This window comes from Arachis ipaensis, chromosome B05 (assembly GCF_000816755.2).
Source record: "Arachis ipaensis cultivar K30076 chromosome B05, Araip1.1, whole genome shotgun sequence".
NCBI classification, from domain to species: Eukaryota; Viridiplantae; Streptophyta; class Magnoliopsida; order Fabales; family Fabaceae; genus Arachis; species Arachis ipaensis.
In genome coordinates, this window is record NC_029789.2 from 59,936,678 (window position 1) to 59,942,406 (window position 5,729).

At 34.8% G+C, this 5,729-nt stretch overlaps 1 long non-coding RNA gene across 3 annotated transcripts; it reads left to right on the forward strand.

Annotated features, from left to right (window-relative positions):
• LOC107643644 lies at positions 298 to 5,397 on the forward strand. 3 transcript variants are annotated; one of them, XR_001620978.2, is made up of 4 exons: positions 298 to 678; positions 3,038 to 3,178; positions 3,271 to 3,818; positions 4,775 to 5,397. It is a non-coding gene; the product is annotated as an uncharacterized LOC107643644 (long non-coding RNA). The 3 variants fall into 3 exon arrangements; XR_002363003.1 differs by having other exon boundaries at positions 3,271 to 3,633; positions 3,714 to 5,166; XR_001620977.2 differs by having other exon boundaries at positions 3,271 to 5,166.

The window sequence follows — 5,729 nt, forward strand, 5'->3', positions numbered from 1 at the left end:
TATTATTTGCAAACTGTTGTTTACTATTGATGTATAAATTACTTATTCGAGGCAATTCCTCTTAAATAGAAGGAGATGTTTCTTGAGATGGGTGCCGATAAAAATGCCAATGAGCATCAGTTGTTGGTGGCTTATTAACATTTCATGTGGGCACTTTGTACCCAAGTAGCTGAACGCTAACGACTCGAATTTTTTGAAAATTAAATTTAATATATTTGTAAAAAATTTTATTTTAAAAAAATTATTTTATTAAAAATAATTAAATAAAATTTTATGATATATTAAATTTTAAAATCGCCGCCGCTTTGCCGTCATAGAGGGAGTGAGAGAGCGACGCACAAGCCAGTAAGAGAGGAAGATGTCGTCGCCGCCGCGCCTTGCCGCTATCAGCTTGGCGGTCGCCGTTCTGCCTTCCATCAAGGCCGTTCCGCCGCTGTTCGCAGAGGGAGAGAAAGCAAGCGCCCCAGAGGAAGCGAGAGAGACCGAAGCTGCGAGAGAGGAGAAGTGACGAACGAAGCTGCCGCTGTTGTAACTGTTTCTCACCGCCATTGACGCCGGAAAATGCCACTGTTGGAGTCACTGTCCTCTGCTCAGCCCCTGTTTCTGCTACTGTTTACGCTGGCTCAGCCACTGCCGCCACAACCCGTCTCGGATTTCTTCTAATTTCTACACTCGGAGGTAGGGGATATTTTATTAAGTTAAATATTTTAAACTTTGAATGCCTGGAAAGTTTACTGGATTATTGCGAATAGATGAAGTATGGATTTTGGTTGTGGATTAAATGTGTGACTGATTTTGCCTCTTGTTGATTTTACGATAGTAAGGTAGAACATGTTGATATGGGAATGCTGTAGTCCGCAAGAGTGTGTTGAATGTACTATGAAGTTAGTGATGTAAACGTGATAATAAGGAAGTTTTATACTAAACTGATGAGTGCTTGCTTGCTCTGGTAGTGTGAACTATTGTTAAATAACAAAGGTAAGTTATCAAATTGTGATAATATATTTAATATGATTAAGTCATTTTAAAGTTATATGAATATTGTAATGTCTTCAAAAAACAAGAATTAAAGTATGTGTTGACAATATTTGTGAGCAGTGTGATGTTTGTTAAGTTGGATGCGGTTGTGAATTGAGTTTGGGTTTATGGCTGTGATGTTGACTGGATTCGTTGTCGTGAGTAATTAACTGGTGAGATTTACTTTGGTTGAGGCTGTGATTGTTACTGGTTTTCTGATTATTTTAGAATTGCTGGAAATTCTGATTTTAGCTGATTATGTCATGTTGGTTGCTATTGAATTGTTCATTTGATGACATTATGGTGGTTGTTAATATGGGTTTATAATTAACTAGATTTAGGTTTGAGAACTGTTAAAGAATTTGAAGTTTGATTACTAAATCACTTTTCTTAAAACCTGAATTTTAAGATAAAATAGTAGTTTTGAAAATGAATAAGTAATTTGATAGTGAACGAAACTGTATGAGGTTAAAGGCTGATTTTTTTAGGGAAATTAGTTATGAAATTTTGAAGTTGGACTGGGTTATTTTTAAAGAATGGTTGAGGGAAATTCTGATTTTATTTGATGAAAGGATGTTAGTCGTTAAACTGAATTACGATGAGATGTTTATTGAGAATCCATTGTTGTGATAATTGCTAATAAAAGGCTGGCGGATTGTTGAGAAAGAGGGAACCCGTAAGGGTGGTTAAGTCCTATTTTTAGGGGAGGTTATGTCCGAACTTTTATAAAAATATAATGATTTAGTTAAAGATATGTCTATGATGAAAGATATCAAGTGATGATTTGTTTGATTTCTGCCACAGTAGACCAGAAAGTTCTATGTCTGCCACAGTAGAGCAGAGGCTGCCACAGAAGGGTAGCTATTTATTTGTGCACGAGTTGGAAAATCATATCCGGAATAACGTGGATTCGTGAATGGATAATGTCGGGATGCGGGTAGATAACCGACACATAAGCTCATGGCCTGCATTAGGGCTAGACATGCATCATCCATGTTTGTGCATTTGTATTTGATTGTGTTTGCTTATCTTGTTTTTCTGTGTTTGTGCTATTTGTCTTGGTGACTTGCTTGTGTGCTTGATTGGATATTTTGTTGATGCTGTGAACTCAGTAATGTATTGAGGAGTAATATTTGTGTATTGGATTTGGGTATATTACTTATGTTGCTGATTTACTTAGTTATTGCAGTGATTGAGGAATGCTGTTTGTGGCTGATAAATTGTTAATATGGCTGAGATTTTATTTAAGTAATATGATTTAAAAAAAGGGATTTAACCTATTTTAAGTAAGACTTAAGAAATTTTTAAAGGTTTAATAAAGAAAACTGTTTTTGGAATATGAGTTAACTATTTGTATTTTATTCAATACTTTTACGGCATTCCCATTCCCTATTGAGAACGTGTAGTTTGTTCTTACCCCAAAAATTTTTCACCCTTTCAGTGATACATGTTCGAAAACTCAGTCTGAATCCGCGGACGATTAGTAGGACTTTACTTATATTTCATGTTGTTTTCATAGAGTTCCCTCGCCTTTGTTGATTAAGATTTTTATTTTATAGAGAGGGATATGAGTTGTATCTGAGTTTCGTTTAAATTCCTTTATCTTCTATATGATATTTATTATTATTAATAACTATGTGACTAGTATTTCTTGGAAATCTTTGATATATGATTTTAATAATTAAAAACAAAATTTTCTGCAATTTTCTTAAAAACTGAAACACGATATTGACGTAAAGGCTCAATATTAAATAGATAATAAAGGAAAACAGGTCAGTAACGCCTTACTTTTGGTACGATCATGATGTGTTAGAAGTTGGGTCGTTACATGAACCAAGTTCAAAGGTACTAGAACATAAACTATTATTTATTTCTCTTCTTTTAATATTTGGAAGGGCATTGACACGGTCGGTGAATGTTGTCCTCAAATTATGGTCTTAGAATCAATTATATACTTTGTCTTATTGAATTTCTTATTTTGCTAAGCTAGTAAGCTTACTTTGTTTTGTATATTAACCAGCAAATCTTTGAAGATGTCAAAGCTACATTGGATCTATGGTTGGATATTTCTCCTCTTGGTTGCTTTGAGGATGGAGACTGTTCTCTGCCTGACAGTAGAATGATTCTAGTCTGCAATATAATAGATTTAATGCAACTGAAGGTTCAGATTACTTCTTTTGTCATATTGGTTGCTGTAGTTGTTGCATAATATGTTCAGTGACAAGATTTTGGTTTTCATTGGCATATCCCCAGGGTTTCATGGAACTCTCCGGTAATGCATACAAGCTGCTGACTAGAATGTTTGAATGGAAGAATATCTCAATTGAGACGTGGTTGACTTTTCTTTGGGAAAGTAGAAGGCTAAGTCATGCCCTATGTGTTTCACCTATTTGTGAGGCATTCCAGAATTCATTAGAGCGCTTTAATGAACTTTCAAATATTGAATCCTAGACACGTTATCTTAAACGAAACCATTCATCATTAATAGGATTTCAGCAGATTTTCTCATTTTTACTTTCTAGCTCTCATAAGAACTCTTGTTGTAATGAAAACCCTTTTCAAAATGACATTACAGCTGATGATGTTCAAAAGGCTGCTCCGGAACTGATTTCAAATGTAAGGTTCTTTTTCAGGCAGATTTTATCATGCTCTTTTATCCAAAATCATCACTCTGTTCTCTTTTAATCTTATCCTAGGTTTCTGTTTCAAATCATTCCACTTTTCTTGCTGGTTATATTTAGTTATTTACTATGATTTGTGCCCACTGCCCAAGGCTTGTTGCAAATGGACGGTTAATAGAGGTAAGTATCATTGATTTTGATTCAATCTAAATTCTTGTGTTACCCATTGGCTGCCTTAAATTTTTTAAGTAATAGATAAGTGCTATTTGAAACATGTGTCATACTTGTCTTCATTGTTCTATTTTAATAAGAGATTGCAAAACTGGTGTATATTTTATCTCCGACTTGGGTTAATAGTGAAAACATACATGAACTTGAAAATGGATTTGGACATGATATGGTCTAAGAAAGGGCAGTCCAGTGCACAAACATCCTGTGTTACACAGGATTTCTGGAAAGGCTGTACTCAATGGGTAATGTAAGTGGTCTAACCTACGGCAAGCACCACATTTGTGACTGTGAGGTAAAATGGAGAAAACTAAACAGTTGCTCCAAGGGTCCCTTTCATGAAATGGTCTAAATCAAAGTCAAAAATTCAAAAATTTTAATACATCTATATATAGGTCCAAATGCATTTTTACTTTCCTCCTTCTAGCTTCTACCTTTTCATTCAAGCACGTCTTAATTATTTTAAAACAAGGTTTTTTTATTAACTTCAAAATTCTTTGTCTTGTAGCTGTAGGTCTATGGACACGTGTCTTATCTTCTTCCAATTCAAATTGACTTCTTGAAAGAATATATATCAAGTTAATTTCATTCCATACGTGCTGGTTTGCAATGGGTTGAATTTTTTTCATTAACTTGTTAGAAATAAAGATATTTCTCTCTGACCTAGTATAAGGCATAACTAATTTTTTTACTGATGGAGAAAAAATACATAGAAAGGGGAGGGGGTGGTGTAGGTTGTCCCATTTTAGGGTTAGGGCCATGCATAAATTGTAACAAGAGCTAACAATGTTACTTTTAGTTGACCTAATCAATGAAGGACATGTTGTATTCTTCTTTTTAAGTATATATAGCATCGGTTTACATTTTTCCCCAGCTCACAGTATCTCTTTTTCTTATTTATTTGCTAGGCTCTTTCATTTGCAAAGGAAGCCCACCATTTACATTCTCAGCTCTTTCATAAAGAGTACAATGTTATCTTAGTCCATAGAAAATATTGAGGATCTTAAGGAAGCCCACCATTTAATTTCTCAGAGGATCTTAAGGAACTTGAGAGACTTGAAATGATAAAATCAGTTGCTAAGGGAGCTTTGCTATTTGATTCTACAATTACATCATGGCACTTGGAAGAATGTTATCTTAGTCCATAGAAAATATTGCAGTATCTAGAGAGCACTCTTCAGGCTTGACTTTGTCACATCATTTATCTTGTACTTTGAGTCAAATCTATTTGGTGAATTGGTGGTATTTTGTTATGCACTACAATTCGATTTCATTCATCTATGGAGGTAGGAGTTATCTATGAAATAATTGGAGATGCAATTGAGTCTGAAACGTATGTCAAGTGGGTAAAGACATATCTGATTCACTGCCGTGCCTTTGTGAGTAACGATAAATAAAGGTAACTGTAGTGAATCAGATATGTCTTTACCCCACTTGAGATACGTTTCAGACTCAATTGCATTGTATTCTTTATGGAAGTTGATGACTCTGTTAATAGAGAGCCAGTAAATCAATAAATTTAGTATGGCTATGCTTGATGCGTGGTTGAGACAAAGGTATGATCTTCCACTGGAGGCTATGAACTTAAAGGGTTCTAAAACAAAGAGGAAAAGGTGCAAAAAAGAAAGTACAAGAATCGGCAGAAACTGATTCACCTACGATCAACTGTGGTCACCGACCTAAAATTGGAGCTTTCATGGGCCAAGCACGTAAAGCCTGCAGGCTTCGTTTTATGACGGGCATCTCCAATATGTTATGGTGTTCCTACTGGGATTTGGAGGAAGAATACTTAAATGACGTGCGTTTCAACTATTTTATCATATATAAGTAAATGTTATAAATAAATAAGTAAATATAATTTTA